Genomic DNA, 11,946 nt, shown 5'->3' with positions numbered 1-11,946 from the left:
GAGTTCGCCCGCGCTCTGGAGGTTTTTTCGTCAGGGGGTTTTTCAAAGGGGTGCCGTCGGGCTTTCAATGAAAATGGCAATGACTTGGGGTCCAAGAACCTGAGAACGATTCCCAAAATTTAACTAAGTCCAGCAGGACTTAGAAAATTTCTGAACTATTCTTTTGCAATGGTGAATAAAGGATCCTTATATGCCAGATTTGTACCTGACTTTGAAGCTACCCTGTTCGGCCTCAGCCAGTGCCTCTGGTCCTTTGACTCTCTGGAGGTCGCATGAAGGTTTTGGATGGGTCGCGTGTAGATTTTGTATACCCAAATATGTGAACTCTACCTGGGGTATAAAATGCAAAGACATGTGGCTAAACTTCCAGCCCTGGAAGTGATAAAATGAGGCCAAATTGAGGCTTCTGTATACCCAAATATGTGAACTCTACCTGGGGTATAAAATGCAAAGACATGTGGCTAAACTTCCAGCCCTGGAAGTGATAAAATGAGGCCAAATTGAGGCTTCTGTATACCCAAATATGTGAACTCTACCTGGGGTATAAAATGCAAAGACATGTGGCTAAACTTCCAGCCCTGGAAGTGATAAAATGAGGCCAAATTGAGGCTTCTGTATACCCAAATATGTGAACTCTACCTGGTGTATAAAATGCAAAGACATGTGGCTAAACTTCCAGCCCTGGAAGTGATAAAATGAGGCCAAATTGAGGCTTCTGTATACCCAAATATGTGAACTCTGCCTGGGTAGATAAGGATAAAGATGAGGCCAAAATATGGATGAATTATGCCAGTGGTAGACCAAAACTATAAACCATTGGTAGACCCAAATGAATACAAAAGACACACTGAGACCATCTTTAAAATTGTATAATGGATGGTTTTATTGATTATCTGGAGAGCAGCTGCTTTCACTGGATGAACTTTCTGGATCACTAGATGCATCCAATGGGTCTGCAGAGCTATTCAAAGCCTGTGTCCGAAGGTCCCTTATGCGGAAAACCTCACTGAGATTGGGAACATCAGTGTAGAACCGCTAGGCTGTGGAGATGTCGTGGCACATGCTGTTACACACCAGCAGCCTGTCCGAGTGTGACAGATGTTTCTTGGCCTGTAAGGAGAGAGAGAGACGGTGTAAATGTTGGATGTACGAGGCTGGTGATCGCAGTGAGATGCAGGGGCAGCACTCACCTCTATGGCGATGGATGTACGGATCAGGCTGAAAGCAATGTCCCCAGTCATGCCAGCAACTTGCCAGGCTGCTCTCAGCATACGGTTCAGCTTCTGGACCTGCTTGCCGTTCCACTGGAATATATACGGGCACTGCTCTCCACCGTAGAGGCTGGATATCTCTGCCAGGCCTCTGAGCCAGTCAGCTTCCTTTGGCAGGAGAGCCAAATACGCATTCCCAAAGGCTCTGTCCGTCTTGTGCCTAGCAACCTAAGGGTGAGAGATCCAACATGAGTAACACAAATAAAAAGCACAATCAACCAAGAGAGAGTTTACCCAGTACTTACCCACACCAGGGTGCGGCCGAGTGGGTCCTTTTCAGCCTCCAGCAGGTCAGCTTTGGTGATGTTGCAGAAAACGATGGGGCGGTGGCCGGTGAGAACTGCTAGGTACCCCGCAACATATCCCTGGGCAATTCGGTACAGTTTTGAGGTTGGCTTGGTGCGGTTGTCATCCATAACTCTGGGCAGGTTACGCTCGGCGTTGCGTATGAAGGACTGGAGCTCAGTGCTGGTTCGGAGGGACGGATTTCTTCCGTTTTGCTCTCTGCCGGTGGCTTAGCACTGCCCTGGTGTTGTCACGGCTCAGTCTTCGAAGATGCAGCAGAATACGTTCCAGCTTGTTGGAACTAAGACCAGAAATCTCTAAGTGAAAAGCCTTGAAATGGTTCACGAAGGCAGAAGCATTGAGAAGCATAACCTTGATGGATGTTGGGGCATACCCTTTGTGAGCTAGGTCGGCTGGCCACTGCCTCAGCCGTAGAAAATCCTCCAGAAATTTTAAGTTCTTGAGCTGCTGGTCGGAAAAACCTGCAGCCATGTGTTGGAGAAAGCGCAGTGCATGACTGCGCCTCTGTTGGGCGTTTTCCATATCTTTGTCGGATGGATTAGAAGGGAGCGAGAACTCATAAAAGTCCCGCAGGACACGGTTGATGATCGGGCTGGGGAACTCAGTGGGTGTCCTGGGCGAGTTCTCCCTCGATTAGCCTGCTGAGGATGAATGAGGTGTTGGGGGCTCCAGTCTAGGTGTCTTTGGGGCTGAAAGTGCATGCATGATCGTGGAAGGTATTTCTGGTTCACTGTGAGGCTCAGGTGATCCATTGGGCTCCATGTTTGTGGGCATGCTCTGCGAAACTAGCACCGTCTCACTGCGGTGCTCAGGCTGGACCTTGACCCTCAGTAAATCCAACATGCTTGCCATCGGTGGGGTAGGCTGAGAGTGGCGAAGCTTAGCAAGCTTGTCCAAGATACATTCCCGCTTGGCTGAGGACAATACCACCTCCAGATCGCTGCCAGAGAGTTTGTGTCTGCTGGCGAGGTGCATGTCCAACCTTGAGAAAATTTTTTCACAAAGCGGGCATGCCAGACTATCTTTCAACCGGGCACTTGCAAGCCGTAGGATCAGCCTAAACTCTGTTGCATTTACCACGTGGTGCTGCCTTCTCAGATGGCTCGGCAAATCCGCAAATGTCCTCTTGCAGATCGGACACACTCTCTGCTGAAACAGGGAGAAACACTGTGAGACCATCATGAACAAACCTTGACAAAAACCCAGTAAGAGAACCAGCAAACTCACCATGTTTGTGTGTAGCAGTCTTCCCGACGCAGAGGCTTGGTCTGTGGCCTCTTTTATAGGCCGTGTTTGGGGCAGGGCCCGCCGGTCTGCTGATTGCACATCCGGCGCTGGCTGTTGTGCAATATGCAAGTGCTGGAGTTGCAAGTCCGGGATCGGATTGCACATTCTGGGCAGGTGAATGTGAAAGAGGAGCATAATGCAATGGATCCTGAATTAGGGTTAGGGTTAGGGTTAGGGTTAGGTATAGGGATAGTTGCGTGGAGTGGCCCTCATTAATTCGACCCTCATTTGCATGAATTTGCATTCTGCCATCTGATTGGCTATGAACTTTCAAAGTTTAAAGCAGAATATCTTTTGTTCTGTAAGTCCTACTGAGGAGTGAGATGGCTCATTTGAACCAGCAAGCAGAGTTCTTTTAAGCAATGAATAATGAATTATACTGTAAAATATGAAACAATAAATTGTTTATATATATATATATATATATATATATATATATATATATATATATATATATATATATATATATATATATATATATATATATATCCAGCATGTTAGAAACAGTTTAAATGCAGCCATTGTCAGTTATGTGAATTGAAATGCATTTGGTTAAAAAATGATTTGTCACAAATAGGTATCAGAGGACTAAAACATATCAAAAGGTTGTATTTTGGAAAACACTTAATAGTTGACCACTTACTTTGGTCTATGTAGCTGATCCAGAAATTGGTTGATTTCATACCCATTTTCTAGATCCCCAAATGTGGAGGGCACCATTGGATGGACTGCTCAACCTCGCCTTCTTTCCTGAGAGACATAAAAAATATATTTGAACAGTAAAGGAAAAATAATCCTGATGTCTAAACCATGATTCTGTAGCAAGGATGTGTGAATACGTGCTATTTTACACCACATATGGTGCAGAGCTATTACAAACAATGGCCACTAGATGGTTGGGCAAGGAGATAAAACTAGATCCTTTAAAAGTTGTTTTTGCATCTACAGCTCTGTTTAAACTTTAATTTAACTATTCAGATGTTTTATGACCTGATTTCTAGAGCAAAATTTTAAATGTAACATATGTATTGTCACACACCTACAATAATAATAATAATAATAATAATATACATTAAATCATATATAAATATATTTCACTTTCAAACAATATTACTCAAGTGGTTATTAAACGTTTCATTTCGTATACGTGTAGAGTTAATAATTCAAGGAAACTGATGAAAAATCATTTACATTTACACCCTTTACATTTTAGTCGACTAAATTTACTGTAATTTTAGTCGACTATATTCTTATGACATTAAGTCGACTAAAACTAAAAACATTTCAGATGACTAAATTACTAAATTGTGACTAAAACTAAATACTATTTTCGTCACAAGACTATGACTAAGACTAAATCAAAATTTGTTGTCAAAATTAACACTGGTGGCAAACCTGCAAATAGATAGTTTACAGTTGTTGTTACATTGTTTGGTTTTAAATGGTTTTATCATCAATTTATAGAAGTGTTTTATAAAATTGTTTGATGAAATGGTTTCATAAGTATTTTTATAGAGTGATTGAAAAGGCTGTTTTATTTGTTTATCTATTTGTTAACTGGAAAGAAAAATAAAAGAATAATATGCAATATGTGGTTGCTACATTCATTCAGGCTTAAAAAAATGACAATATTTAAAGTAATCCAAAGTAATCAGATTACGTTACTCACTTGAAGTAATGTAACTGATTACGTTACAAATTACATTTTGAGTGATGTAATCAGTAATCTGTAAGGGATTACATTTTAAAAGTAACCTTCCCAACACTGGGGTTAGGGTTAGGTATAGGGATAGTTGGGTTAGGTATAGGGATAGTTGCGTGGAGTGGCCCTCATTAATTCGACCCTCATTTGCATGAATTTGCATTCTGCCATCTGATTGGCTATGAACTTTCAAAGTTTAAAGTAGAATATCTTTTGTTCTGTAAGTCCTACTGAGGAGTGAGATGGCTCATTTGAACCAGCAAGCAGAGTTCTTTTAAGCAATGAATAATGAATTATACTGTAAAATATGAAACAGTAAATTGTTTATATATATATATATATATATATATATATATCCAGCTAGGGATGCTGATCACAACTATGTAGGTCCCATGTAGGTCACACCTACGGAACTACATTTGGCCTACGTTGACTTCTGTGGCACGAAACTTTACAGGCAACCTCAAATGTGCTATCCGGACAACATATTTCAATTTCAGACCTCTGGGTTATCGGGGGAAGGAGTTTGGCCTAAGTTGAGTTCTGTAAAACGAAACTTTACAAACAACACCAGAAGTGCCATTCGGACAACATATTTCAATTTCAGAACTCTGGGTAGTCGGGGGAAGGAGTTTGGCCTACGTTGACTTCTGCGGCACGAAACTTTACAGGCAACCTCAAATGTGCTATCCGGACAACATATTTCAATTTCAGACCTCTGAGTTGTCGGGGGAAGGAGTTTGGTCTACGTTGACTTCAGTAACACGAAACTTTACAAACAACACCAGAAGTGCTATTCGGACAACGTATTACGATTTCAGACCTTTGGGTTGTCGGGGGAAGGAGTTTGGCCTACGTTGACTTCTGTAACACGAAACTTTACAAACAACACCAGAAGTGCCATTCAGACAACATATTTTGATTTCAGACCTTTGGGTTGTCGGGGGAAGGAGTTTGGTCTACGTTGACTTCAGTAACACGAAACTTTACAAACAACACCAGAAGTGCCATTCAGACAACATATTACGATTTCAGACCTCTAGGTTGTCGGGGGAAGGAGTTTGGCCTACGTTGACTTCAGTAACACGAAACTTTACAAACAACACCAGAAGTGCCATTCGGACAACATATTTAAATTTCAGACCTCTAGGTGGTCGGGGGAAGGAGTTTGGCCTACGTTGACTTCTGTAACACGAAACTATACAAACAACACCAGAAGTACCATTCGGACAACATATTTAAATTTCAGACCTCTAGGTTGTCGGGAGAAGGAGTTTGGCCTACGTTGACTTCTGTAACACGAAACTATACAAACAACACCAGAAGTACCATTCGGACAACATATTTAAATTTCAGACCTCTAGGTTGTCGGGAGAAGGAGTTTGGCCTACGTTGACTTCTGTTTCACGAAACTTTACAGGCAACCTCAAATGTGCTATCCGGACAACATATTACACTTTCAGACCTCTGAGTTGTCAGGGGAAGGAGTTTGGCCTACGTTGACTTCTGTGGCACGAAACTTTACAAACAAAACCAGAAGTGCCATTCAGACAACATATTTAAATTTCAGACCTCTAGGTTGTCGGCGGAAGGAGTTTGGCCTACGTTGACTTCTGTGGCACGAAACTTTACAAACAACACCAGAAGTGCCATTCAGACAACATATTTAAATTTCAGACCTCTAGGTTGTCGGAGGAAGGAGTTTGGCCTACGTTGACTTCTGTAACAAGAAACTTTACAAACAACACCAGAAGTACCATTCGGACAACATATTTAAATTTCAGACCTCTAAGTTGTCGGGGGAAGGAGTTTGGCCAACGTTGACTTCTGTGGCACGAAACTTTACAGGCAACCTCAAATGTGCTATCCGGAAAACATATTACAATTTCAGACCTCTGAGTTGTCAGGGGAAGGAGTTTGGCCTACGTTGACTTCTGTGACACGAAACTTTACAGGCAACCTCAAATGTGCTATCCGGACAACATATTACAATTTCAGACCTCTGAGTTGTCAGGGGAAGGAGTTTGGCCTACGTTGTCTTCTGTGGCACGAAACTTTACAGGCAACCTCAAATGTGCTATCCGGACAACATATTACAATTTTAGACCTCTGAGTTGTCAGGGGAAGGAGTTTGGCCTACGCTGACTTCTGTGGCACGAAACTTTACGAGCAACCTCAAATGTGCTATCCGGACAACATATTTCGATTTCAGACCTCTGGGTTGTCAGGGGAAGGAGTTTGGTCTACGTTGACTTCAGTAACACGAAACTTTACAAACAACACCAGAAGTGCCATTCAGACAACATATTTAAATTTCAGACCTCTAGGTTGTCGGGGGAAGGAGTTTGGCCTACGTTGACTTCTGTAACACGAAACTTTACAAACAACACCAGAAATACCATTAGGACAACATATTTAAATTTCAGACCTCTAGGTTGTCGGGGGAAGGAGTTTGGCCTATGTTGACTTCTGTGGCACGAAACTTTACAGGCAACCTCAAATGTGCCATACGGACAACATATTACAATTTCAGACCTCTGAGTTGTCAGGGGAAGGAGTTTGGCCTACGTTGACTTCTGTGGCACGAAACTTTACACGCAACCTCAAATGTGCCATCCGGACAACAAATTTCGATTTCAGACCTTTGGGTTGTCGGGTGAAGGATTTTGGTCTACGTTGACTTCAGTAACACGAAACTTTACAAACAACACCAGAAGTGCCATTCGGACAACATATTTCAATTTCAGAACTCTGGGTAGTCGGGGGAAGGAGTTTGGCCTACGTTGACTTCTGTGGCACGAAACTTTACAGGCAACCTCAAATGTGCTATCCGGACAACATATTTCAATTTCAGACCTCTGAGTTGTCGGGGGAAGGAGTTTGGTCTACGTTGACTTCAGTAACACGAAACTTTACAAACAACACCAGAAGTGCTATTCGGACAACGTATTACGATTTCAGACCTTTGGGTTGTCGGGGGAAGGAGTTTGGCCTACGTTGACTTCTGTAACACGAAACTTTACAAACCACACCAGAAGTGCCATTCAGACAACATATTTTGATTTCAGACCTTTGGGTTGTCGGGGGAAGGAGTTTGGTCTACGTTGACTTCAGTAACACGAAACTTTACAAACAACACCAGAAGTGCCATTCAGACAACATATTACGATTTCAGACCTCTAGGTTGTCGGGGGAAGGAGTTTGGCCTACGTTGACTTCAGTAACACGAAACTTTACAAACAACACCAGAAGTGCCATTCGGACAACATATTTAAATTTCAGACCTCTAGGTGGTCGGGGGAAGGAGTTTGGCCTACGTTGACTTCTGTAACACGAAACTATACAAACAACACCAGAAGTACCATTCGGACAACATATTTAAATTTCAGACCTCTAGGTTGTCGGGAGAAGGAGTTTGGCCTACGTTGACTTCTGTTTCACGAAACTTTACAGGCAACCTCAAATGTGCTATCCGGACAACATATTACACTTTCAGACCTCTGAGTTGTCAGGGGAAGGAGTTTGGCCTACGTTGACTTCTGTGGCACGAAACTTTACAAACAAAACCAGAAGTGCCATTCAGACAACATATTTAAATTTCAGACCTCTAGGTTGTCGGCGGAAGGAGTTTGGCCTACGTTGACTTCTGTGGCACGAAACTTTACAAACAACACCAGAAGTGCCATTCAGACAACATATTTAAATTTCAGACCTCTAGGTTGTCGGCGGAAGGAGTTTGGCCTACGTTGACTTCTGTAACACGAAACTTTACAAACAACACCAGAAGTGCCATTCAGACAACATATTTCAATTTCAGACCTCTAGGTTGTCGGAGGAAGGAGTTTGGCCTACGTTGACTTCTGTAACAAGAAACTTTACAAACAACACCAGAAGTACCATTCGGACAACATATTTAAATTTCAGACCTCTAAGTTGTCGGGGGAAGGAGTTTGGCCAACGTTGACTTCTGTGGCACGAAACTTTACAGGCAACCTCAAATGTGCTATCTGGACAACATATTACAATTTCAGACCTCTGAGTTGTCAGGGGAAGGAGTTTGGCCTACGTTGACTTCTGTGACACGAAACTTTACAGGCAACCTCAAATGTGCTATCCGGACAACATATTACAATTTCAGACCTCTGAGTTGTCAGGGGAAGGAGTTTGGCCTACGTTGTCTTCTGTGGCATGAAACTTTACAGGCAACCTCAAATGTGCTATCCGGACAACATATTACAATTTTAGACCTCTGAGTTGTCAGGGGAAGGAGTTTGGCCTACGCTGACTTCTGTGGCACGAAACTTTACGGGCAACCTCAAATGTGCTATCCGGACAACATATTTCGATTTCAGACCTCTGGGTTATCAGGGGAAGGAGTTTGGTCTACGTTGACTTCAGTAACACGAAACTTTACAAACAACACCAGAAGTGCCATTCAGACAACATATTTAAATTTCAGACCTCTGGGTTGTCAGGGGAAGGAGTTTGGTCTACGTTGACTTCAGTAACACGAAACTTTACAAACAACACCAGAAATACCATTAGGACAACATATTTAAATTTCAGACCTCTAGGTTGTCGGGGGAAGGAGTTTGGCCTACGTTGACTTCTGTGGCACGAAACTTTACAGGCAACCTCAAATGTGCCATACGGACAACATATTACAATTTCAGACCTCTGAGTTGTCAGGGGAAGGAGTTTGGCCTAGGTTGACTTCTGTGGCACGAAACTTTACACGCAACCTCAAATGTGCCATCCGGACAACAAATTTCGATTTCAGACCTTTGGGTTGTCGGGTGAAGGATTTTGGTCTACGTTGACTTCAGTAACACGAAACTTTACAAACAACACCAGAAGTGCCATTCGGACAACATATTTCAATTTCAGACCTCTAGGTTGTCGGGGGAAGGAGTTTGGCCTACGTTGACTTCTGTGGCACGAAACTTTACAGGCAACCTCAAATGTGCCATCCGGACAACATATTTCGATTTCAGACCTTTGGGTTGTCGGGGGAAGGAGTTTGGTCTACGTTGACTTCAGTAACACGAAACTTTACAAACAACACCAAAAGTGCCATTCAGACAACATATTTCGATTTCAGACCTTTGGGTTGTCGGGGGAAGGAGTTTGGTCAGTAACACGAATCTTTACAAACAACACCAGAAGTGCCATTCAGACAACATATTTAAATTTCAGACCTCTAAGTTGTCGGGGGAAGGAGTTTGGCCTACGTTGACTTCTGTAACACGAAACTTTACAAACAACACCAGAAGTACCATTCGGACAACATATTTAAATTTCAGACCTCTAAGTTGTCGGGGGAAGGAGTTTGGCCTACGTTGACTTCTGTGGCACGAAACTTTACAGGCAACCTCAAATGAGCTATCCGGACAACATATTACAATTTCAGACCTCTGAGTTGTCAGGGGAAGGAGTTTGGCCTACGCTGACTTCTGTGGCACGAAACTATACAGGCAACCTCAAATGTGCTATCCAGACAACATATTTCGATTTCAGACCTTTGGGTTGTCGGGGGAAAGAGTTTGCCCTACGTTGACTTCTGTAACACGAAACTTTACAAACAACACCAGAAGTATCATTCGGACAACATATTTAGATTTCAGACCTCTAGGTTGTCGGGGGAAGGAATTTGGCCTACGTTGACTTCTATAACACGAAACTTTACAAACAACACCAGAAGTGCCATTCAGACAACATATTTAAATTTCAGACCTCTAGGTTGTCGGGGGAAGGAGTTTGGCCTACGTTGACTTCTGTGGCACGAAACTTTACAGGTAACCTCAAATGTGCTATCCGGACAACATATTACAATTTCAGACCTCTGAGTTGTCAGGGGAAGGAGTTTGGCCTACGTTGACTTCAGTAACACGAAACTTTACAAACAACACCAGAAGTGCCATTCGGACAATATATTTCGATTTCAGACCTTTGGGTTGTCGGGGGAAGGAGTTTAGTCTACGTTGACTTCGGTGTCACCAAACTTTAAAAACAACACCAGAAGTGCCATTTAGACAACATATTTAAATTTCAGACCTCTAAGTTGTCAGGGGAAGGACTTTGGCCTACGTTGACTTCTGTGGCACGAAACTTTACAAACAACACCAGAAGTGCTATTCGGACAACATATTACGATTTCAGACCTCTGGGTTGTCAGGGGAAGGAGTTTGGCCTACGTTGACTTCAGTAACACGAAACTTTACAAACCACACCAGAAGTGCCATTCGGACAACATATTTAAATTTCAGACCTCTAGGTTGTCGGGGGAAGGAGTTTGGCCTACGTTGACTTCAGTAACACGAAACTTTACAAACAACACCAGAAGTGCCATTCGGACAACATATTACGATTTCAGACCTCTTGGTTGTCGGGGGAAGGAGTTTTGCCTACGTTGACTTCTGTGGCACGAAACTTTACAAACAACACCAGAAGTGCCATTCGGACAACATATTTAAATTTCAGACCTCTAGGTTGTCGGGGGAAGGAGTTTGGCCTACGTTGACTTCAGTAACACGAAACTTTACAAACAACACCAGAAGTGCCATTCGGACAACATATTACGATTTCAGACCTCTTGGTTGTCGGGGGAAGGAGTTTTGCCTACGTTGACTTCTGTGGCACGAAACTTTACAGGCAACCTCAGATGTGCTATCCGGACAACATATTTCGATTTCAGACCTCTGGGTTGTCAGGGGAAGGAGTTTGGCCTACGTTGACTTCAGTAACACGAAACTATATAAACAACACCAGAAGTGCCATTCGGACAACATATTTAAATTTCAGACCTCTAGATTTTCGGGGGAAGGTGTTTTGCCTACGTTGACTTCTGTGGCACGAAACTTTACAGGCAACCTCAAATGTGCTATCCGGACAACATATTTTGATTTCAGACCTCTGGAATGTTGGGGGAAGGAGTTTGGCCTACATTGACTTTTGTGTCACAAAACTTTAAAAACAACACCAGAAGTGCCATTCGGACAACATATTTAAATTTCAGACCTCTAGGTTGTCGGGGGAAGGAGTTTGGCCTACGTTGACTTCAGTAACACGAAACTTTACAAACAACACCAGAAGTGCCATTCGGACAACATATTTAAATTTCAGACCTCTTGGTTGTCGGGGGAAGGAGTTTTGCCTACGTTGACTTCTGTGACACGAAACTTTACAGGCAACCTCAGATGTGCTATCCGGACAACATATTTCGATTTCAGACCTCTGGGTTGTCAGGGGAAGGAGTTTGGCCTACGTTGACTTCAGTAACACGAAACTATAGAAACAACACCAGAAGTGCCATTCGGACAACATATTTAAATTTCAGACCTCTAGATTGTCGGGGGAAGGAGTTTGGCCTACGTTGACTTC

This window comes from Astyanax mexicanus, unplaced genomic scaffold, assembly GCF_023375975.1.
Source record: "Astyanax mexicanus isolate ESR-SI-001 unplaced genomic scaffold, AstMex3_surface scaffold_56, whole genome shotgun sequence".
NCBI lineage: Eukaryota > Metazoa > Chordata > Actinopteri > Characiformes > Acestrorhamphidae > Astyanax > Astyanax mexicanus.
The sequence above is the reverse complement of the archived record's forward strand: the minus strand, read 5'-3'. Positions refer to the sequence as shown.